Source organism: Diadema setosum, chromosome 9 (genome assembly GCF_964275005.1).
Source record: "Diadema setosum chromosome 9, eeDiaSeto1, whole genome shotgun sequence".
Taxonomy (NCBI): Eukaryota; Metazoa; Echinodermata; class Echinoidea; order Diadematoida; family Diadematidae; genus Diadema; species Diadema setosum.
Window position 1 is genome coordinate 28488585 of NC_092693.1, and position 26132 is coordinate 28514716.

Below are 26132 nucleotides of genomic sequence, written 5' to 3' on the forward strand. Positions count from 1 at the left end.
TATATATATATATATATTTGCATTTGTCATTTCTCTTGTTACATGTTGAGCTGGTTTAGACTGCCTGAAAAGCTTCATCACCAACAGTGTAACTGGCAGGCAACCTACTCCTACAACGGCTGCAAGAATCCCTTAAGAACAAGCAGCTGAGGGAACAGACTGGAGTATGTTGACATACACGTGGAACTCTGTCGCATTCCTTTCGTTTACCTAGATGAGTACCATGATACAACCTAAAGAAAAAAAGAGGACAAAAACTAACATCAGTTTAATTGATAAACCTGGGTACTTTTAGGGTGGATAGGCAAATTAAAAAAAAAAAAAAAATGAACAAGTTATCATAAGCTAGAAAGCAAACCAATAAACAGAACTCCAAAACATGAAAAATCTCATATTGTCTCTTAAGCCTGGCTCATATCTTTGCGTTTCGAGCTTGCGTTCAGCTGTGTATTGCCCAAACGCAGTCTAATGCAGCCTAAATAACACAGCACTACGCAATGAAATGAGCTAATACGAGGTCAATATACAGACTGATGCAGAGGCTTTGCATTCTAGCTCGCTAGTTTGACAATTTTTCAAACATCCGCAACTGAACGCAAGATCAAAATCCATACAAGCCAAGACGAGTGGCAACCATCTAATGCAAGTAAGGACGAGTAACAATGAGCTACTTAACGCAAGCCAACGCAGCTTTACTTTGAACTGCATTTCTCTGTGTATGGTTTCGATACCTGTTCGCTTCACCTCGACTTACCTCACTTTAGTTTGCATCACCTCGCTTTAGCTTGCATTACCACACTCTTCCTAGTACTCTGCTCGCATTAGTAAGGACTGTGTGTTCCCTTGTTCTTCCTCGCCTTACTTCGTTCCTGTGCATTCGATGCTGCTCGCTTTAGCTTGCTATGACTGTTATATGTATGTGTGAAAATAAAATCTAGTTAGATTTAATTAAAATTCACTTAGTTGACATAAGAAAAACAGCATGCCAAAGGTTAGGGTTACAGGTAAAAAAGTCACAGCACATAGATCCCTCTCACCCACTCCTGCCCCAGAGTCACCTGGAATGCCAACAGCAGAAGACATGGGAGAAGAAGTTGAACAGGGAGTAAAAAAGAAATCGAGAAAAGGTGCCATTAACTTCATCGATGAGCAAAAAAGAGAACTTGGGGAAGCTTTTGTAAAGAATACAAAGACACAAGTAAAAAACAAGCTACCATCCGTGACAAGTGCCAAGAGACGAGCATCAACCCAGATGACTATAAAACCTGGTACTATTCAATAAGAAGTGCCTATAGAAAACTAACAAGGAAGCAATCCGGGTCAGGAGCAAAAGAGTTTAAGACTCATGAGAAGTGGATAATGAGCACGTTCTCATTCTTTAAGGCCCACATTGTGCGGCACGAGTCCCTCCAACGTGGAGGAAGTTAACTCTCCTGCTTATATCAAAGGAGTCACATAGTCTGTGGCTGGTATCATTTAGGAGCCGAGTTTTGTCCTGAAGAAAAATATTGGTTAGTGCAAACAAAGTTTGATACCCAGAGTTAATTTTCTCCTTCGAAGATATAAAATACATCTCAATTGTGTTTGAATTTCAACAAGTGCACAATCTCAATTGTATCAATATCTAAATCTAAAAACTGAGAGCTGTAAAGCTGGTAGCCCGCATTTCCAAAAATGCTTCAGACTTTGCAAAGGGTAATTAAAATTTCAAAACTATCCTGTTATAATTTCAATGTAGGGCAAATATGTTTTAAGAAAATAATGATTTCTTCAGAATGATGCTTTAAAGAAGAGAAAAAAAGTCTTAAATTTTTTCTCTTTATTCTAAATTAGAAATGCAATAGGATCTGAAATAGAGGTCTGTTGCAAAGCCATGGTTCACCAATTCAATGCTTGCTTACTAGATTTACCAATAGTATGACTGAAAATGTCAAAAACTTATATACCAGTGCAACTCTCTACGAGCTTGTACACAGCAGGGCAAACTGATGTGTAGCGGAACAAGCAAGAACAAGCAGCAGTCTAGTTGAAGCGAGTGGATAACAGTGAAACGAAAAATGAGTTAATGCAAACAATTAGCAAGCAACAAACAAGTGGCGAACGAGGTACACACGCAACGGGGCGAGCAATCTTCATATTGTATCGTACTGTTACCAGCAATAGCAAGCTGGAGCAAGGTGAAAAGCAACCCAAGGCAACTGTAGGCAATCATTTTGTAAAAAAATATTCGAGCTACAACGTAACAATGTCACTGCTATGGAATATTTTGCTGCAGAGTGCTGCACTAGGCTGCTCTAAGGTTTAAGTGCTGCGTTCGGCTAATGCAGCTATACGCAGCTAAAACCGCCAAGGTATGAGCGGGGCTTTAGATGTAGAGTTTGAATTACTGCATTCCTAACCCATTGAGGATGAATCCAAAGTATACTTCAGGCAGGTGCCTATGGGAAATGCGTGTTGTGGCAAAATCAGTCCGTCCTCAATGGGTAAAAGACCTGGCAGCATGGGGATACTATAGATTCAAAAGGCTGAACTAGTTTTGATTATACTTAAGAATCCAGTGATGATCTGTGTACTATGCAGCTTTATCACTAATCTCTGTGAACGTATGCACACTGCAGAATTAAGAATCTTGACTGGAATCAACATTTACTTACGAGCATAGACTTTAATGCACATATTTTCTGGACAGTGCCATTCATTTTTTTTTTTCTTTTTTAAATGTATCCTGGCGGACAGCAAGTGAATCGAGCCACCCATGTACGAGGTCTTCAACATGAACCCAATGAGTATCATTACCAAGTACCTGGTCTCGTTTCCTTAATTCCGACAGGCTTTATCCAGCAAATTACATCTTGCTGAGAGGAAGGCAATGCGGGCTAAGTGCACAGCAAATCTCGTCAGGCGAATCGCAAGTCCCTCTCTTCCACAGGTGGCCGCCATCCAAGAGAAGACTACACTGGCCAAGCACAGAGTGAGGCAAGAGGAGGAAAGGGCATGACAGGTAGGAGACCATGCTTGTCATGCTGAGGAATGGGAGAAGATTGCTGAAAAGTGGTCGACAGCTGTTGAGAAGAAAATGATAGTAACCAGGAACATGGTGTGGTAGCTACATGCTCCATACATTCAAACCAATATGTTCTAATCAACATCGCCAAGCTCCATCCGGCGGGGAAATTTACAAACTTTTTAAATGGTGATACTAATACAGTTATAATAGTGGGAAATTGAGCAAAGAAAATGGGATTCCATTGGGATTTGAACCCGAGGCCTCCGGATGCTAGCCAGGTGCTCTACCGGCTGAGCTATAAAAAGCCCTATTTCAGTGTTTGTCCAAGAAACCCTAAATTCTCAATACTTGAATGGTCATAAGCTATAGCAGTGTGTTTGTGTGTGACACAAACGTACACACTTGAACCTGGCATAAACCCGAAGGAAAATTCAACTACAGGGATAAATGCAAGGGATCACCGAAGTGATGCAGCTTTTTGAGTTTGTAACAAACGCAGTTGTGCGAGACCACACTCATGTAATTATCGGAACAATTGATTCTCAAAGCACAGCTTTGAATCACACCTACTGTATTCACCAAATATTTTTCAAGGTTTTTATTTTCGCAAATTTTACGAGTCAGGTGGTATTTGCGAAATTAAAGACACACGAAAAAAATTACTCTGATATGATATAAATATGACGTAATGGTATGCACATTTCTCCGTTCAGTTAAGTAGATACCTACTCCACGATCACGATTTTAACCACTCGCAAAATCATTGGGAAGTCCCAATTTGCGAAAATTTAGACTCACTAAATATATGGCGTATAGAGTTCAGTAGTTAGAACGATAGATGTTCTCTTTGGTAGTCTTACCATGACTCTACATCCGGTGGGTTTGACTAGTGGAACTGCCGCCCAAAGCAGCACTGCGGTGACAGCCCCAAGCCCCCGTGGTGCTGCTGCATCTTCGTCATCCTGTACCAGCTCTTACATGTGGACCATCTCGGACCTGCAGGCCTTTGACCCCTCTAGAAGATCCATCGTCCTGGGTAAGGGGTCATACGGCACGGTGTATCTCTGCCGTCATCGCATCACCAATCAACCCATCACCCTAACGACATTTACACTGCCCTTGTGGCATCACAGAACCAATGCTGCATCTTCATCCTTCACCATCTCAGACCTGAAGGCATTTCACCCCTCCAGAGGTTCCATCGTTCTGGGTAAGGGGTCATACGGCACGGTGTATCTCTGCCATCATCGTATCACCAATCAACCCATCACCCTGAAGACATTTACACTGCCCTTGAGGCATCACAGAACCAATAATGCAACTCTTCTTGTACTTCTTAATCAGTTTTAACACTACAGAAATTACATGATATTTAGATGACTCAGTTTTATTACTTTATATTTCATTTGCCTGATTACACCACAGCAATCCAAGGTAAAGTATCTACTTGCATCATAATTTAGAACATCATTATCTGACCCACTAGTAACTGAACCACCTGAAATCATGGGGTACAAACAAGATAAAGAGGATTTTCAAAAGCAGATATAGGCTGAAAAAAAATTGAAATGCTGGGATGTGAAATCAGATAATTGTGGACTCCTCCCTTTTGAAGAGTGCACATTACAGTTACTTTTAATCTTTCTTTCAATTTTGTGTCCCATCTCAGTAGCAGTGCCTTATTTCTTCCGATCTTTTTATCTATACATTTAATCCATCCTTCCGCCCATCACTATGTCTGCCTTCTTTCCCCTAATTCTCCACATCTTTCCTTCATTCGCTGCTCTGATGTACGGTCAATTCTGAAGCTCAGTTAGATAGAAAAAGGGAGAAATGCAGAATTAAGTATCATGTTGTGTCCATCATGAAGGATCTAATTTGTCACAGATGTGGGAATGCTAATTCATGCCTGATGATTACTGGACTTGTCCTCATTCACGTTTAACAATGTTCTGGCTATTATTTTTCATTGGTATCTCAAACATACAAATTCTTAATCCTTTAAAAAAAAATAATACATTCTTTCAGGAATTAGCCGCGCATAAGGTAAAATATAGGAATATTAATATAGGAATATTTTGAGACTTTAGAAAACTGATGTGTTTTGCCATTTGATACAATGAAGGTGTTGGATCAAGTCTGTTATTATGAAATATGTAGCTTTTCAGAATCGGCTCCTTCACAAATGCCCCCCACACATACACACATTTCTTTAAACACTAACATCCGAACATGACTTCCCAACTCATCACTTCTCCACTTGTGGTGGCTTTCAATTTCTCCCCTACTAGAATTGGAGGAACATAATTTCTATAAACTTAAGGAAACTATCAGGACTACTGGTATATTGAGGAAAAGGGAAAATCCAGATATAAGAACATACAACTAAAAAACAGTGACAATGAATAACAAATTCCGAACTGTTTTAGAACTTGTAATGTCAGTATTCTACATAAATAAGTACGAGCATAACTGTGAATATGAAATACACATACTTCTAAATATCATTTTCTTTTTCCTGAACCTCAAATTTTAGGTATGAAAAATTTGGGCTTCTTTGTTTCTTACATACTACACTACCTTGAACTGTATCTCCCCTCCAGTCATATTCTTTGAACAAAAGAACTGATCCCCGGCTGAGAGTAATTGTTCCTTAACGATAACTTAGTTTGTATTGTTTCACTGCCCAGACATTGAGTTTGCAAGCACCTCTAACACCTCTCCAACAAGGTTACAAAATATTTCAGGGAAAAAACAAACATTAACTATGTCTTGGTCATTGTGGTTCACACGAGATCAGAACCAGTGGTGATATGGCAGCATTAACAACAACATATGAACAAAAATCACCTGGGAGCCACCATGGAATTTCAGAGTATGAAGAGATTTTGGCATTTCATCAAACACAACAAGACTGATAACACTATGAATAACAAACGGAGAACTGATGGTACATGAACCCACCAACTCTATACTGCCACACTTGGCACATACTGATAAATCATTCTATGTCATGGGTTATCTGAGGTCAAAATATCGTGATGAAAGTGTATCTTAAAAGTGAGATATACACATTTAAATCCCTATTTCAAGCAATTGCAGTTCCAAAGTTTACGAAATGTGCTTTATCATAACTCAGGTGCTGTGATGCATTACAATGAGAACTTCAGAAAGTACAAACAAATCAAGGATAATACTAAAAACTTTCATCGGCTGGGGATGACAATAAATTCAAATGTTTAAGCTTCTACCTACCTTTAATTGTAGTGGGCAAGCTTTCATCCTACTCCTGAGGACCTTCTCAAGCCTTGCTGCTGTTGCCTGTCTTTGTTGATCACTGGACCATAGATGGGTGAGAGGGTGTAGCCAGAGTCTCTATTGAGAGCTGGATTAATCCTTCTGATCCAAAGTGATTCCTTTACTTTTCTTTTTAACCAGTTGCTTTCAAAGTCAATGATAAAGACAGGCAACGGCAGCAAGACAACACTTCACTGCATAAGGCTTGAGAAAGTCCTCAGGAGTAGGACGAAAGCTTGCCCACTACAATTAAAGGTTGGTAGAAGCTTAAACATTTGAATTTAAAATCAAGGATAGCAGTCAGTAGCAGTAACTTGGCCCGAGGAGCTGATGGTGACTATATACAGACTGAAACACAAGCTGGTTCTAGCTGTTTGTGTTATAAGTATTTGTGAATACAAAGTAAATCAATGGTATCAATTGCATAGTGTTAGATTTAACAATTTCAGTTTTACTTGTACTCTCCAGACTTTCACTTGAAAAATCAATGGAAAAAAATACATTAGTGCAATGACAGTATCATGACACTAATGTTAAATCATATTCAAGTCAAATCAAGACAAATCATTGTGACAATGAACCATGTCTGCTGAATGTAACTAGCCCACAGCAGCCCACAAGAAGGAAATGGAATGCACACAGGCAGACCAGAGGCACTGAAATGCCAGAAGACAAGAGACAGTCAAATAAGATCTGTATACTCTACTTAATTTAAGTAAATGCACATGGTTGCAACAGGACTGGCCTTTAAACTACATCAAGATTTCATTGATCTAATGCTGATGTGAACTCACTGTAGTTTTTGGTAGTGCAACTTGGTGACAACATTTTTTATTTTTTAAGATTCCACAAAAGAAAGTGGAACTTGTTATGCTCTTGCATTCAAAGATGCAAGTATGTAAATTAAAATATTGATTTTATCTTATCATCTCTCTGTATAAAATGATCGTTTTGACAGCACATTCCAAGAATCACACACCTGGCCCAGGAACAGACTAAAGAAAGTACAGTGCACTCCCGTTATAACGAATTGCTCGGGACCGGCAGTTTTCTTTCGTTATAACGAAATTTCGTTATAACCGAACAGATACATGCAACGAAAACAAGGAAGCCAAGCATATATTTTGTTTGTTGAATACACGTCATACACTGGAAAGCTATGTGAACAATAAAACAAATAGTTATTCAATTTATGATTATTGTATTAAATTTGTAATAATGCAAGTTCCCCTCGTAAACTGTGCGTGACACACCAAGCAAACACACAGTGATGTGACGCGTTGGCCATGCAGAGACACTATAAATGCTTGTTCCGCTACGTATTTTTGAAAGCTATCCTCCGAAAGCTATCCTCAGTTCGTTATAACGGAGCACATTTCTTTTGTTTTTCTTTGTCAGTAACGCTCGGAAAAGACTTCGTTATAACGAAAATTTCGCTTTACCCGTGTTAGTATAAGCGAATTTTGTACCATAGATTTTAATGGCGATAATTTTGGGACCAGAAGTTTTACTTCATTATAACGAAATTTCGTTATTACCGTGTTCGTTGTAACGGGAGTGCACTGTATTACTGGATGTTTACGCAATGGGTGAAATCCTGTTGAGGTCAACGGTCACTGAAGTGAAACAAGTTTTCCACCACCACCATCATCACAGACAAAGCATTCATATGATGCCTATTATACTTAAAGACTATCTAGAGCTATATTTAACTTTTGCTCACTTTGCCTCTGACAAAGATTTTGCTAATATCACAAACCAGGGCCCTTCTGACTCACAAACTTGTGTAATCACAATTCATGGCTGCACTTGCACTTATAGACGACATTGCCGTGTGCCCAAAGAGCAGCCCCCCCCCCCCTTTCACTTGAAATATTAATAGCAAAAAAAAATAACATTAGTGCAATACCAGTATAATGACACAACACTAGCATTAAATCATATTCAAGTCAAATTACGTCAAATCATTGTGACAATGAACCATGTCTGCTGAATGCAACTAGCCCACAGCAGCCCACAAGAAGGAAATGGAATGCACACAGGCAGACCAGAGGCACTGAAATGCCAGAAGACAAGAGACAGTCAAATAAGATCTGTATATGCTACTTGATTTAAGTAAATGCACATAGTTGCAACAGCCTGGCCTTTAAACGACATCAAGGTTTCATTGATCTAATGCTGATGTGAACTTACTGTGGTATTTTGGCAATGCAACTTGGTGACACACACCCATCTTTTTTACTTTTTTTTTGTAAGATTCCACAAAAGAAAGTGGAACTTGTTATGCTCTTGCATTGAAAAATGCAAGTATGTAAGTGAAGATCTCCGATCATCTGTCCGTATACAGTGATCATATTGACGGCACATTGCAAGAATCACACACCTGGCCCAGGAACAGAATAAAGAAGGCATTACTTCATGTTTACTTAATGAGTGAAATCCTGTTGAGGTCAAGGGTCAGTGAAGTTAAACGAGTTTTCCACCACCACAATCACCAACAAACCATTTATATAATGCATATTATACTTGTAGACTATCTAGAGCTATATTTAACTTCTGTTCACTTTGCCTCTGACAAAGATTTTGCTAGTATCACAGACCAGGGCCCTTCTGACTCACAGACTTGTGTAATCACAAGTCATGGCTGCACTTGCACTTCTAGACGACATTGCCGGGTGCCCAAAGAGCACCCCCCCCCCCCCTCTTTCACTTGAAATATCAAAGGCAAAAAAAAAAAAAAAAAAAAAAACATACATTAGTGCAATACCAGTATTATGACACTACACTAGCATTAAATCATATTCAAGTCAAATTAAGTCAAATCACTGTGACAATGAACCATGTCTGATGAATGTAACTAGCCCACAGCAGCCCACAAGAAGGAAATGGAATGCACACAGGCAGACCAGAGGCACTGAAATGCCAGAAGACAAGAGACAGTCAAATAAGATCTGTATGCTCTACTTAATTTAAGTACATGCACATGGTTGCAACAGGACTGGCCTTTAAACTACATCAAGGTTTCATTGATCTAATGCTGATGTGAACTTACTGTAGTATTTTGGCAATGCAACTTGGTGACACCCATCTTTTTTTTTTTCTTTTTTTTTAAGATTCCACAAAAGAAAGTGGTACTTGTTATGCTCTTGCATTGAAAAATGCAAGTATGTAAGTGAAGATATTTATTCTATCCGATCATCTGTCCATATACAGTGATCATATTGACGGCACATTGCAAGAATCACACACCTGGCCCAGGAACAGAATAAAGAAAGCATTACTGCATGTTTACTTAATGGGTGAAATCCTGTTGAGGTCAAGGGTCAGTGAAGTTAAACAAGTTTTCCACCACCACAATCACCAACAAAGCATTTATATAATGCATATTATACTTATAGACTATCTAGAGCTATATTTAACTTCTGTTCACTTTGCCTCTGACAAAGATTTTGCTAGTATCACAAACCAGGGCCCTTCTGACTCACAGACTTGTGTAATCACAAGTCATGGCTGCACTTGCACTTATAGACGACATTGCCGGGTGCCCAAAGAGCAGCCCCCCCCCCCCCTCTTTCATTTGAAATATTAATGGCAAAAAAAAAAACCAGACATTAGTGCAATACCAGTATTATGACACTACACTAGCATTAAATCATATTCAAGTCAAATTAAGTCAAATAACTGTGACAATGAACCATGTCTGATTCAGATTCAGATTCAGATTCAGATCGTTTATTGTCATGCACTATGGCATAAAAATCTTTGCAACAGTCTCCATTAAAAATTTCACATGTAAAGGAAAATAAATATGTATACATAACTGAAGGACAAGTAACATAACACTAAACAAAGTACAGCAAGTACACGTATTGTAATAATCAAAATATTGCACTTGGTCCCTGCACATGTACATGACTTATCATATTACACGCAAAAAGCATGCATGGCTCGTGACCCTACCCATCCCACACTCAAAAACAATACACGCAAACCCACACCCACCCACCCCCCCACACACACGCACAAGCACCCACAAGTGCACACACACACACAGACACACCCGCACCTACGCACGCCTCATACACGCCCACATCACAAATGTACAGCTGAACCAAAGGGCTACTGTAGTGGCTCCGCGGCTCTACATACCCCTACACAATATAATCCACACCCACAGCGTCAGTGTGCGGCTGCGCACCCAAAACACTGATGACAGATATCCACCCACTGCAGAAACATACCACATACACATACCCAAACAGACGACATAGACACACACTTACACACCCTATCAAATTCCTGTTTCCATGTACCAAAACATGTGCGCACATGTCTGCATCAATTGGAAGAAAATGCACAGTACACGTGCATGTGCAGGGATGTTATTCAAACAATGTGTACATGTCCATACATTGATAAATGAAATAAAGAAAAGACACGTACAGTTTACACAAACATGTACAGTATGTTAAAATCCATAACTATTGCCAGAATTGGAATATAAAGTACATTATAAACATACAAATCAGTACTTTTACATAAAACAAAAAAAAAATAAAAAAAAAATTCATGATTTTGATGAATGTAACTAGCCCACAGCAGCCCACAAGAAGGAAATGGAATGCACACGGGCAGACCAGAGGCACTGAAATGCCAGAAGACAAGAGACAGTCAAATAAGTTCTGTATGCTCTACTTAATTTAAGTACATGCACATGGTTGCAACAGGACTGGCCTTTAAACTACCTCAAGGTTTCATTAATCTAATGCTGATGTGAACTTACTGTAGTTTTTGGTAGTGTCAATCGGTGATGCCAATTCTTTTATGTTTTTTTTTTTTTTAAGTTTCCACAAAAGAAAGTGGAACTTGTTATGCTCTTCCATTGAAAAATGCAAGTATGTATGTGAAGATATATTCTATCCGATCATCTGTCCGTATACAATGATCATATTGACGGCACATTGCAAGAATCACACACCTGGCCCAGGAACAGAATAAAGAAAGCATTACTGCATGTTTACTTAATGGGTGAAATCCTGTTGAGGTCAAGGGTCAGTGAAGTTAAACAAGGTTTCCCCCACCACAATCACCAACAAAGCATTTATATAATGCATATTATACTTGTAGACTATCTAGAGCTATATTTAACTTCTGTTCACTTTGCCTCTGACAAAGATTTTGCTAGTATCACAGACCAGGGCCCTTCTGACTCACAGACTTGTGTAATCACAAGTCATGGCTGCACTTGCACTTCTAGACAACATTGCCGGGTGCCCAAAGAGCACCCCCCCCCCCTCTTTCACTTGAAATATCAATGGCAAAAAAAAAAAAAAACATACATTAGTGCAATACCAGTATTATGACACTACACTAGCATTAAATCATATTCAAGTCAAATTAAGTCAAATCACTGTGACAATGAACCATGTCTGATGAATGTAACTAGCCCACAGCAGCCCACAAGAAGGAAATGGAATGCACACAGGCAGACCAGAGGCACTGAAATGCCAGAAGACAAGAGACAGTCAAATAAGATCTGTATGCTCTACTTAATTTAAGTAAATGCACATGGTTGCAACAGGACTGGCCTTTAAACTACATCAAGGTTTCATTGATCTAATCCTGATGTGAACTTACTGTAGTTTTTGGTAGTGTCATTACTCATGAGGAATGGGAAGAACACGAAAGACTTCAAATGAAATACAATGAGCACCTTGAAATAGCACTAGAGAAAACACAATATGTCAGTTCTTGCTAAAGAGATGGAGAAGAGAAGAGAATTAAAAACAGAGAATGTCATAATGTTGTACTGAAGGAGGAAATACATATATGTGCATTGAAAGAGAAGGTTATGAGTATGACCAAATGTAATGACGACTTACTGAGACAAAAGCATAGACTCTAAGATAAGTTGCGCCGACTGAACAAAAAACTAAGTGACTGCCAGGAAGGGTCTCAGAAGATCAAAGACCTACAAAAACACACACACAAAAAAAAATCGGACAAAAGAATAAGACATTGTCAGAAATGGAACAAATAGTTGATGAAGTTATGGAAAAGGAAGAGCAGATTATATCGACGTTTGAAAATGGGCGCTACAATGAAGACATTCAGCTGACTGTGTATGAATTGTTATCCATGAGAGTGGGTTCCAAGAAGGTAGCTGGCATAATACCAACAGTCCTCAAAAGATTTGGTAAGCTGAAAGTAGGCAGACTTCCAAAGTCCCCGACTGTGAAGTACCGGGTACCAATATCAGTGGAGAGAGAAACTTTGCTCACCTGGATTCCAGATTACAGAGAGCTCCAAATACATCAATGTCGAAGCTTGAGGCTGAAGTTATGTTCCACACCAACAAGACCAGGACATGGCTGGAAACAATGCCACAGGAATCCAGGACAACCATCATTCAAAATGCAGTGCGAACAGCTCGAGGAGTTCAACAGGAAGACCAAGCAGATAAGGTTGAATACCTAAATGAAGTACGAAATTGAATTAGAGACAAACAAACTAAAAGTGAGAAAGATGCCAAAGAAAGAGACAGGACTGAAGATATTGTGGATAATGTCATTCAGACTGGAATCCTCACAGCGAACACACTCCATCAAATTAGCAAACTTCCCAAGACCAGGGCATGCAGTATACTTAGAAAGCAAATCTCCTTCCGCATCAAAATTCTGGGCCAGAAGACGGAAAAGGTTGCTGTGTCAAAGTGTACCACAGAAGAACTTCAAGATGTGCTTTTGAAATTTCCTGCAAACTTGGAAGATAGTGGACACTTTGTACCAATCATCACCAATCCGCACAGCATACTCGGCAAACAGGTCAAGCATCGTTGGGAAGAAGGAGGGGTGGGCAGGTGGTTCACTGGGGTAGTTGTGGCCATTGAGGATAAAGAACTAAAACTTATGTATGGTATGACAACCACAAGGAGCCCTTTTACATGACACTTTCGGAACTCCTAACCAACCTGTATGTTGAAGATCTGGTAAATAACCTAGGCCTCTGATTATGTGACAGCCATCACAATGCTAACCAGGCTCGGATGTTATGGGATATCGCTGTATTTTCTCTGTACCACAAACAGCGTTGAGTGAACCATTTACTTCTCCGAAAACTTGATGGAAAGAATACACCCGTAAAGAATGTGAACTTCTGATCCAATATAATACAATGTGTGCATGTATAGTTTGAGACGGACAAAGCAAATGAAGGAAAAACAGTCTTGGTAGTTGTGAGATCTTGGATGTGCAACTCTCTGTGTCGGACCACTTATCTGCATTGATAGAGAGGTGAGAGAAGAAAATATTGCATTGAACAGGTAGCATTTCTGTTTTAGTTGATATATACTGAATCCTAGAAAATCTTGTTATCTCAGGGTTAAAAAGATGAGTTAAAAACAGCATAACCTGGTTATAGAAGGGCTTGTTGTATAAGAACTCTATATAACATGGTCCCACTGTACTTCTACCACTGATTTCTAATATGTTACGTATTTAAAGTCATAGATAGAATCCAGCTTCAGTAAGCAGCGGGGGGAAAAAAAAAAAAAAAACATTCCCCACTTCCAAACCCAACAGCCACTCCTGCCACACTAAGTCTAGCTTGCAAAGAGAATTACGTAGGGACATACAAATAGCAATTAAGCTGGGCAAATTACTATTATTGTAACAAATTACATTGACCAAGTTGATGAGGGAGACTTGATTTTAAAATGTGATTCTTTCAGCCATCATGATTTGGAAATAAGGGAAATGGGAATCCCCCCCCACCAAAAAAAAAAAAAATAATAATAATAATACAGGAAAAAAACAAACAAACACCCAAATGGGTTTGTGTGTGTGTGATTTGGAAAGGGGGTGGGGCTGCATGAGCATTGACAGATGTCCTTTATTTAGGGGTAGTATTTATAACCATCTTTCTTCAAATTATTCTTGGATCAGCTCCTCCTCTCCGGCTGCTAAGCACTAACCCCATCTCATGACCTGGTGAGTGCTTCTTCGTAACGAAAACAGATGATCAGGGTACCGTTTCATGAAAGTTGTCAGCACTGACAAGTTGTCAGTCTCTGGCATTAACAATGGTAACAGTCAGTGACCAGAGCATCTCAGCCAATCAAAACCAAGGATTTTGCTGAAATTGTCTGAGACTGACAACTTGTCATAGCGCTGACTAAATTGATCAAACACCCACCTGCAATGAGGTAAGTGATTTAATGAATTTAAGTGTTTTAAAGTGCAATGCATAAAAATATAATGGATTGGTCCTACCCATAACCCACCTTTTTCATTCCCCACCACTCCTTCATTAGTGCTGAAAAAAAAGTTGCTCCCAGCCCGGGGGAGGGGGGCTGTTGTCATATTTTGGATGTTCAATGTAGTTAAAAGGTTATTTCAAAATTGGGTAAAAGCATTATGATGAACTAAAAAAAAAAAAAAAAAAAACTAGAAATGTCGCTATGGCGACTGATGCCTCCGCCATAATGCATGATTCTCCAAATAGGTGTATAGTACAATGTCTTCACAATGTGTGATGACAGTTTCACATAACTGGCAAAATATTGAAATGACAGGTTTGTCAGAAATATCTTGAATGTTCACTTTCCTTGAACTGGGTTTGTTATGATTGTCTATGAGTGCAGGTACACATATTTAGGGAATTGAGAATTTTTACTTGACTTCTTACGGACCCTTTTATAAGTTTATGCATTGAGTAATTTCCAAGGTACGAAGAAAGAGTGTGACCTTCTGGCTGGAAATTTCCCGGAGAATCTCCATTAGTTAATGCATGTATATATTAAGTTTTTAATCTAATAATGCAAGCATTGCATATACTAGTATATGAGGGAAACAGTAAAATTTTGAGGAGTTGACCTTGACCTTTGACCCCCTGACTATTGACTCATGACCCCTAAATTCCCTAGATAATCCCTGCCAGTCAGTACATGCGTATGTACCAAGTTCCATGAAGATACATTGAACCATTTGCGAGAAAAGTGATATTGCAACATTTTCACATTGACCTTTTGACCTTTGACCTTATGACATGAAACTCTCTCTGGAGAATCTTTATGCAGTAGTACATGTCTACACTAAGTTTCACGAAAATAAACCTTTGGGCATTGCATAGATATGGGGGAAATAGCAACATTTTTAGCATTTGACCTTGACCTTTTGACCTTTGACCTCTTGCCAATGTCCCTAAAATCTACTCAACTAATTGTCCCATCATACATCATCCTTGGACCAAGTTTGGTGAAAGCTGCTTCATCCAGTTTTGAGTTATCACATAAAGAGAGAAATCTTAGGATTTGACCTTGATCTTTGACCTCTGTCTGATTTCACTAAAAAACTAATCAAGTAATTGCCCCATTATACATCATCCTCCGACAAAGTTTGGTAAAATTTGCTTGATCCAGTCTTGAGTTATCGCGTAAACGGATACAAATTCATTTGACCTTGACCTTTGACCTTTGGCCGAGTTCACCCAAAATCTAATCAAATAATTGCCCCATCATACTTTATACTTGGACCAAGTTTGGTAAAATTCCAGTCAATATTATTCAAGTTATCGCGTAAACGAAAGCGGACGGACGTACGTACGGACGGACAACCAGAAAACATAATGCCTCCGGCACATCGTGGCGGAGGCATAAAAAGGATCCCTGAATGTGGTATAAAGGGTCAAGCATCGATTTGGAATACCTCCGACTTTTAAGGTATGGATAAAATCTTATAGAAATGACTGTCCATTGAGGGGCCACCCCGCCCCTAAAAAAAAAAAAAAAAAAACAAGAGAGAAAGGAGAAATTTTGTGTACGACCAATGTCTCTGCCACTGTAATGAGATGCAAATTTACATAGGGCAATGCAGTGGAACAAATTTGAACTCACTTCTTGGCTTCCAACCAAACCTTTTGTTAGGGTGTCTAATCGTGCGCCAAGTTTTGTCACCCTAAATCTCTCCCCATAGGTTTTGCATGGTGCTGCTTGTATTATGAATGGAGAGCACGCGCATCAAAAAGTGGTCACGGTTTTCCGCTAAAAAATCACCTTTCCATCAATTTCTTAGGTTGATCCCAATTAACAATCTCAACAAGTTAGGTATCACCTAAAAGGGCAGAGTTTGCTATATAATACCTTCAGACAGCATTTCATAATTCGAAGAACTTCTTGGGAAAATTGGTGAAAGAAACCTAAACTTTGCTGTTATTCAAAGACGGCTTCGTTACTTTCAATGCTGTCTGAGTGTTAGGAGGTTTAGATTATGAGAAATCCAATGCCGAGCTTAGTTTTTCGCTAGCTCAATGGGATATTGTGAAAGTGCTCTGCAAATGACTAAACACTCTCTTCTTGGCTCAGCGAATTGAGGAGACGGAGCTTGCATATTCATAACTTCAGTGCGACAGCACGTATGAACTGGCTTATGCATATGTATTTTACGCTAACAAGACACACCTGACGCTCCCGCGAAATGCATAGCCGGCATGCAATGTACACACTTGGGCGCTGGGGCACGCACATCACAGCTCCACGTAATCTCAAGCATGCAAGGTCAAGACCAGGTAAGTCGCATGGTGGTACGTGTACAATGAAAGAGAGCATCAATAAATGTAAGACAATGCAGAGTAACACACATGTATTCGCATCATTCGCACATTCGTTCATCATTCATCAACTCGATTCATCACATTGATCACAACAGCAATTAACCTTTCTTCAAACATACTATTACTGATATATTTGGAATCGTTCGAGTTTTGATCTTCAGTTTTTCAGTATGGATACGGTGAGTCCTTTTTTTGGATTTTTGTTTCGGCACAAATACTCCTCAGGATACAATTTCGTTCAATGATCTGGAGCATTTTTTTTCACGATACAACAAGTGGCAAACTCGGGATCGTGAATACTCTCAATCTCAGGGAATGTTCTGTAACATACTGTCAAGCAATCTGTATCAGGGCAGTAGTTGATGATTTGCACACAAGCAATCTCAAAAGGAAAACAAGAAAGATGGTGAAACAAGGGAGGGGGGATGAGACAGTAAGGGAATTACATAAGATGGCGGAGGTGGGGCCAAATTGTACCAAAATTGGCATTGTTGAGGGGGATGTCCAAGCCGCGCTCTGTGGGGAGTATGGTTGTGAGAGAATGGCATGGGAGTGTTTGACGAACGGTGTTGTGTTGGAACTGTATGCGTGGGGGAGACAGAGAGGCGTGTCAACCGGACACTTCAAAGTTTTGTTGTCTTTTGTTTGACGTCAACTTCGTGGGCGTGAGTGACAAAAGAATATACAACAAAATACAACATGTACGAGGAGAGAAGAAACGGAGAGAAGAAATCAGGATCAAAGGATAATTCAAAAGAGCGTTTGTTAACCCATCCACGTCTCATCCCACAAAAAACGTGGGATGCATTATTTATGACCAAAAGAGGGCGTCCTAAGACCTCAGGCTTGGCCAGGAGCTGTAGAATAATTTTAGCCAATCACAGAGATCGTTACTGGGACTCAGAAAAATAATTTATGCAAAGAAACCTATTTTAGAATATCTCTTATTGGCCAAAACACCTGCCAGGGGTTCGAGCCTGCTGAGAAACTAATCAATATTCATGTTTACAGCGCGCCTGCATCTTTGTTGCTCCAGCAACGGCAGTGATTTCTTACGCGCGGTATCGTGTTATCGATTGCAGTTGAGACTTGTTGTCCGATACCTGTTTACTCACTGTGGTTACGAAGGCATTGCTGTGTCGCATTACGTTAGTGTGACATTAGTTCTGTAGGGTTTCGTCCATTTCTCTCATTTTTCTCTCTGTTGCTTTCATTTCACTCTATCCCTTTATTTTCAGAGTACAGCCGTACATCTGATCGTGTTGTGTTCCATTTTTTGTTGCGTGATTATTTCGTTTGCAGCAATTTGGAGGTGAGTTTTTGTTCGAGTGTCGGTTGATTGATTGAACGTCGTTGTGTGTATGTGACCATCGTACTTTTCATGTAGCCCACCTATTGTACCTACCGTAGGCGTAAGTGTCTCCGCAGCACCGTCCTTCGTCATCAAGCTTCGTGTTTTCATCGTAGTATTTCTCATTGTAGTTTTTCTTCTCCTTTTTAGATTTCGGTGCAAGATATTCTGTATTTTATTTTCTACGGTAATTTGCCTTCGTTGTCGATCGTATTCATGTTTTATTATTTTCCACCTCCATTTCATTTCTGTACTGCAATATGTCTGCCAGGTATGAATCGTATGCTGCTGTGTTTGGTTTGAGTGACGAAGATGACAGTGATTTTGACGGTTTTGCAGTGGATGAGATCGGTGGGAATGACTCTAGTGATGACAGTGATGTTGGTGAAAGTTCGAGTGATGATGGTGATGATGATGATGATGAGAGTGACACTGACACACAAGCTGACGCTCAGGAGTGGTCTAGAGACCTGCATTCTTTTTTGGCAAGGTCCTTTTCAGGACCTCCACCTGGACCGACAACAAAGCTGAATGAAACGTCTACAGTGCTGGATTTTTTCTTCTTGTTATTTCCTTTGACTTTGATCCAGCACTTGGTCCAGGAGACAAATCGGTATGCTGCACAAAAGCGGCAAGCCAACCCAAATCTCCCTAGGTGGCAGCCTGTGTCAGTGGAAGAAATGAAGTGTTACCTTGGTATTCGGCTGTACCTCAGCATAATGCCTCTCCCAGAAATGCGCTGGATGTGGAGCTCCGATGATGTTTTTGGCCATCTCCGTATTGCTGAGTTCATGTCTCGGAAACGTTTTGAAGGAATTAGCGTGAATTTTCATGCTAACGATCGAACTCAACACCTACCAAAAGAGCACCCAAATCACGACAAGCTGCACTTGATTAAACCGGTGTTGAATGAAGTTTTGGCAAACTGTATGCAGCAATACAATCCTCACCAAAATTGTTCAGTTGATGAGGCCATGATTGCTTTCCGTGGCCGTCTCGGATTCTGCCAGTACATTCCAAGCAAGCCGACGAAGTATGGGATAAAGGTGTGGATGAGAGCTGACCCTGTGAATGGATACTGTAATGAGTTTCAGGTTTATGTTGGGAAAGAGAAGAGAAGAGGGCGTGAGAGAGGGTTGGCAGCACGTGTAGTGACTGAGTTGACTGAACGGCTTCGGGGGAAGCATCATGTGGTCAACATGGACAACTTCTTCACCACTGTTGATCTGTTCGAGAGCCTCAAGCAGAAGGGCACCCTTGCTTGAGGGACGGTTCGTCGCAACCGTCGAGGTTTGCCACATGCTGAACTTGCCGAGCCTAGGCTGAAAGTACAGGGTGAGTTCAATGTGCTCCAGCGTGGCCAGCTTTCAGCCTATGCTTGGCAGGACAAGCATCTTGTGAACCTGCTCTCTTCAGCCGATGATCCTACAGCACAGACAACTGTCGATCGCAAGCAGCGAGATGGGACTAAGAGGGTGGTCCCATGCCCTGTCGCTCTCCGTGAGTACAACAAATTCATGAGAGGAGTCGACCGAGCTGACCAGCTGAGGACGGAGTATCCAACCTTTCGCGCGAGTCGGCGGTGGTGGGTGTATGTCTTCTGGTTTCTCTTTGATGTGGCCATAGCTAATGCATTCATTCTCATGAATGAATCTGAGGCCCATCAGAGGGAAACCAGAAGTGGACGCCCAAAACCGCTGACTCAGCTTGAGTTCCGGAAGCGTTTGGCCAAACTTCTCCTCAGTTCCCATGGTGATGGCGGTCGTGATGACCAGAATCATGGTGGTCATGCTCTTGGGAAGGGACCATCTCGGCGAGTGTGCCAGGCATGCAAGAGAGAGAGGTGGCGTTGTGAGACCCGAACGTTCTGTGTGAGGTGTGAAGTGGTGATGTGCAGCAAATCCTTTGCTGCATATCATGGATGGTAGTAAATTTGTAATTTGTTTGTAAATTTGTTATGGTAATTCATTGTAAAAGCAATGTAACATTTCAAACTGGACTTCCTTCAGGAAAAATTTATCAAACTGGTAACTTGAAAACAAAAACTTCACATTACTCTGTTTTGTAATGTCCTTTCTAATTCACATGAGCAATCACTGCAGGAATTTAACTTCCTATTTTCTTTTACCTTGTTCAGTTATTCAGGTTCACTTCAAAAATTAATTCAACTAAAAGCTAGACAATGAATTTGTTTTAGGTCCAGTTTGAAATGTTAACTTGTTTACTTGTTTATTGTATTCACAATTGTACATGTATAGTTATGTTGTATGGAATGCTACAATAAAGAGAGCCTGCAGAGCAGGTGTTTCCCATTCTGTCCCTTTCATTTCCTTCTCTCTTTTTTCTTTGCCCCTGGATGAAAAAAACAAAAAAAAATCCCATTTTGCCATGTAAAGACAGAACACATAGCAACATCAAATATCATGACATTTGTAAATATCAGAACCTAATAAGCAAATGATAATGATGATAATTATAATAATAGTAATAGTAATAATAATAATAATAATAATAATAATAATAATAGGTATGATGATAATAATAATATTAATAATTATGATAATTACAAAATCATTCTAATGATATTTGGAAATAAAAGAAAAAAATAAATCAACTATCGTAATTCATGTTTGGACTATAAATGATTTCTTATGACATAAGACATTTCTTGTATTATATGAAATTATTTATAGTGCAAACATGAACTCTAATAGTTGACTTATATTTGCCCATATTATTATTAGCTCATCCAAATGTACAAGTAGTACAACATAGTTTGATCATGGAGCTACCAAAAATTGGTAGCTCCATGGTTTGATAATGATCAAGAGAAACATGAAAACTATCGTGGCAAAAAGTGATACGACAGCTAGGTACTTCTGACAAAGACTGCTTCATCTGATGATGCCTGGATTTCTGTAAAAGAAAAACAGAGAAGGTAAGATTGTAAAATCAGTATAATGCCACCAATAAAATCACATTGGCATACATTTACATCTCACAGGAACTGCAGTAGTTGTACGACTACATAACAGCTGATTACTTATGCATCGTTGCCATGACGTAACTGCAAAAAGGAACGTTGAATTTAGACTCGAATCAAGAACTCTTCATATTATTATTATATTTGTTATTCAAAATGAGAGAAATTTTGGGAATGAAAACCCTCAAAAATATTTGCATTATGTTTCAAAATTGTACAATGAATATATAACGTATTCATATTTACGATTCTATAAAGAATTGGAATTACCATCCAAATATGAAATAAAGGGAGGGCTTCTATCAAGGCAAATTTCGCCCCAAGAATCTGTAGCACACCGTATCTGGTGCATTCCTTGCGTTCTTGCCACATGACAAAACGCACCTTCACTTCGTGCAGTACGTGTTCAACATACAGTACACACGCAGTTGTATTAGTAACTGTAGAAAGTTCACCGATCTCGTTCTTGATCTCGTCGTGCGAGGAAAACTCAGAAATACTATTCTCAAACTCAGCCAAACGTGAACTGGGAATCTACATTAGAGTTTCAAGACCGTTTGCCGATCGTTTTAGTGGATTTTGATTTCGCTATTCGTTTTAGCTTTCGAAAGTGTGGCTTTTTTTACATCGGATTCCTTTGTACCATGCCACGTTTTCGTTTTTTTCCGAAGCAGCATAATCCACGTGTTTACTACTGTACTGTGTCACACGTACGGTCTTTGTTTTCCCATGCTATCGCGATCGAAGATTGAGTGAGAGCGATAACTCGTGTGGTGGGAGACATGCGGATTTCTGCACAGGGTGAATGAATGATCAAACGTATCATGATTGTATTACAAATCTTTTTCTGTGTCTCTAAAAATTTGAAATATGTTAGCTAAGCATAAATATATAGTGATTCATTCATAGAATAGATTAGCGTTCGCAAAAAAAAATCTCTTTTATTAGAGTTACTTCATGATGTTGCAAAACAAAAACCCTTGACTGAATGGAATGTCCCACAGTTGTCTCCGAGGGAGTCGAGGACATTTTGCACACTTCGATTTGCGTGTGGGTAATGTGTGATAACAACGGGGTGGAAATGAAGAGGAAATACGAAAAAAATACACACACACGTAATATTTCTTTCAGAATTCATACATTTTATTATTTTCTTTCACATAACTCACACAAACTAGCGCTGTATTGAGTCAACTAAGTGCACATTCGCTCGAGTGTACACGCATCAACCCTCCTGCCTAGTGGGAACGACACAGGCATTTTTTCAATGACGCATGAATGCCCTTCGCGTGTAGATCACGCCGTAGGGAAGATTGCGCCCAAGTTCACTGCCAACTTACTAGGCAGACACAAAATTACAGATTACACAGAGGCCCGTACGTGGATGGGTTAAATGACATCTTTACAATTGTGCCTGTGCCTGTGGTTAGATCCAATAGAAAGCACAGTGTGAACAGCCGGAAACAGGGTCAAGGGTCAAGGCGGGATGTCAATATTCATGTGAGTGAGCGAGTAAGCAAGAGTACCAAAAAATCGAGATGCAAGTGTAGATTGCGAAAGGGTACACTCAACAGAAAAATTGGAGGAAAGCTCCACAAACAATTGCAAAGAATGAAATCACGTCTTCACAATGCTGAAAAGAAAATAGACGAATACAAATTGAAACTAGCGCAAGTAACAGTACAAATGAGGCACATGAACCGAAAAGACGAAAGGAAAATTAAATCCCTTGAAAAAAAAAAAGTCACTGAAAAACATGCACATAGAATTACTCGCTTGAAAAATGACGATATCGCGCAGCTCGAAGTTGAGGTCAAGCGTCTCAAAAAAGTAGAAAAATACAGCAAGACAGGAAAAAAATCCCACAAAAGACAATGGACAAAAAAATAGAAAAGAGTGAGCTACCTCAAGAAGCGGAACACAATTATTACTAGCATTCTACGGGAAAACAGATCACTGAAAAAGAAGTTTAAAAAAAGTTAACTAAAATGAAGGAAACGGAAACTGATAAGGCACAAAACATACAGGCCATATCTCAGGGTAGGTATAGTGACGAAGTTAGGATCGTGTACCAAGAATTAGTTTGCAAATATGGGGTGAGCATTAGACATTGTGAGGGTGTGTGTTGTCAGGGCTGTTATCAAGGGTTTGACTAAGTCGCAGGTGGAAAAACTCCCTAAAAAAGATTTTGCGGCGTACATGTATGAAGAAGGGAGGGTTTTGAGCCAAATACAGCTCCTTGATACGCTCCTGGATGACAACAAGAGCAACTTCACTTTTTGGGGGGGGGGGAGATGGTACAACAAAGGGAGGTCACCATTTCGGGGCTTTTCACATTCATGCAGAGGATGGAGATTGCTATGTTTTAGGGGTGCGAGAAAGCGTCGGAGGTGCAGCAGAAGAGACAATTGACCCGATGAAAAATGTACTAGAAGATCTCAGCAGCGTTCTGGGCGATGGGACAGATAATGTCCACAGAATAGTGCAAAAAAATAAAGAACACAATCAGTGACAAGCATGTTGCTCAGAAAAAATTCAATGAAATTTTGCAGCAGTACAGGAGGGAGGTACTTCCAAAAGTTGAGAGGGGATGGGATGGATTTACAGACATTAAGAAGGAAAAGGCGGCAAGTATGAATAACTTTTTCTGCGGCCTTCACTACGTAGTTGGACTCGCTGACCAAGCAGTGAACACGATCAGCGCTTGGGAGAAAATGATCTTTGGCGAGGCTTGTGTTGGGGCGAGAAAGGTCAGAGTTACTTCGAAAGGCAATGAGGGAGGAACAGAAAGACTCATAAGAACTGTGTGCAAGGCAGTACAAGACATAGGGTGTGAAAAGTCAGAAAAACCAGTTCAATTCCGGGCATTCCTCAGGGAAAGGGGGAGGAACTTTGTTCCCTTGGCCCCATTTAAGGGGAACCGATTCGATATATTATTCCACAATGGAGCAGGGGTTTTCTTCATAGCAAATGATTTGAAACCACTTTGGAAACTATTGGAAACAAATGAAAATGTCAACAACATGAACGAGAGATATTGGGAAATGGCACGAAAATTCCAACAATATGCAGAAGACGCTGGAGAATTTATGGAAGGGAAATGCAAAATTTTTGAAGATGTGGGGGTAAGTGACGATGCGATGCAGTATAGTCTAACACACCACAATGCAGACTGCGAACTGACGAAACAGGTGTTGGAGCTGATATTCAGTGGTTTTGTCACTCTGACAGCTAGACTCGTACATGACCACCTAGAGGACAAATACGTAGGCAAAGAGGATGAAATAAAAAGTGTGCCAGAGACAAGCGTGTCGGTTGAAAGAGATTTTGGAATGCTCGACCGACTGATGAAATGTAAACCAAAAGCAAACACCAACTGCTTGGAAAGCGTAATCATGTACTCAAAGAACAAAACAGGTAAATGGCTCTCCAACTTAAGTGAACAGAAAAGGACAAAATTCATGGAAGCTGCTCGAAAACAAAAACATGTGCAGAAACAGACGTATGCTATGTGTGCGAAGAAAATTTGGGAAAGCAGAGAAATGGCAATCAGAGAAAAACGAGAGACCAAGATCAAAAAAGAAGAAAAGGATAATGTTCGCAGAGAGACTGTCTATAATGAGGTTAGAGAAATGTGCGGGGGTATCTGGATGAATAAAGATGATGTAACTAGGGGCTTGGCCAATCAGATGAACAAAAATAAGTTTGAAATGTTGAAAATGCAACTAAAAGCTTGGAGATTTGTGTTTGGGGAAAAAATTGAGAATGGCGTTCTAAATTTTTCTGAAAAGGGAAGGGCCAAATCTTGGGGAGAATTGAAGGATCAGTTGCTACTGCTTATCACACAAAATAAGGAACAGGTACGCTTAGTCGAAGTTGAAGACCGTGAAATTGTCAAAGTTCTTTGTGCCCCAGATGACAAAGTTGATGAATAAGTAAATAAGTTATATGCGTATTCTATTATTGAGTAATAATGAGCGATGCGCTATTTGAGGCACGCCTCTTTGTGTGTTTTCTGAGCACGTTGCGCTCATTTTTTAGCATTGTTGTCTCGTTGCTAAGACGTGGGATTCTACCAACGCATTGTCTTGCAGACATTTTAAGAGATATAGATAGATACTTACTGACTTGCCGACTTACTTACTAGACAATTCACAAGGCAGGAGATGATCATATAATTGGCCGATGAATTTTCACGGTGAGAACTTGACACCATTTTTCTTCAGAGACACTTTCCGTTCGGACTTTGTTGTTACACTCGGTTTCATTGTTACCCGATTTCTTCTGACTGTCAACACCACTCTCATTGTTACCTGAATTCTCTGAACTGTCTCATCGCCATCTGGTTTTTCCTGGTTTTTCATCTCCGCGAACTCCTTTTTAATTTGTTGCATCGCTACCAGAACTAGACTCCATCATCTCCGAGAACTCCCTTTTAACCGTTGCATCACTACCGGAACTAGACTCCATCATCTCCGAGAACTCCCTTTTAACCGTTGCATCACTACCGGAACTAGACTCCATCATCTCCGAGAACTCCCTTTTAACCGTTGCATCACTACCGGAACTAGACTCCATCATCTCCGAGAACTCCCTTTTAACCGTTGCATCACTACCGGAACTAGACTCCATCATCTCTGAGAACTCCCTTTTAACCGTTGCATCACTACCGGAACTAGACTCCATCATCTCTGAGAACTCCCTTTTAACCGTTGCATCACTACCGGAACTAGACTCCATCATCTCCGAGAACTCCCTTTTAACCGTTGCATCACTACCGGAACTAGACTCCATCATCTCTGAGAACTCCCTTTTAACCGTTGCATCACTACCGGAACTAGACTCCATCATCTCCGAGAACTCCCTTTTAACCGTTGCATCACTAC

The 26132-nt window shown here is 40.0% G+C and overlaps 1 long non-coding RNA gene and 1 pseudogene across 1 annotated transcript in view; one reads left to right on the forward strand and one right to left on the reverse strand.

Annotated features, from left to right (window-relative positions):
• LOC140232983 (uncharacterized) overlaps positions 1-5377 on the reverse strand; it is a 48355-nt gene extending 42978 nt beyond the window's left edge. Inside the window, exons 1-2 of the long non-coding RNA XR_011901517.1 lie at positions 3868-5377; positions 2804-3062 (exon numbers count right to left, since the gene is read on the reverse strand). This is a non-coding gene — a long non-coding RNA (uncharacterized lncRNA). The remainder of the gene's footprint in view (positions 1-2803; positions 3063-3867) is intronic.
• Positions 5378-18523: 13146 nt separating this feature from the next.
• On the forward strand, positions 18524-20191 carry LOC140233279 (piggyBac transposable element-derived protein 4-like; annotated as a pseudogene).
• Positions 20192-26132: the final 5941 nt, after the last annotated feature.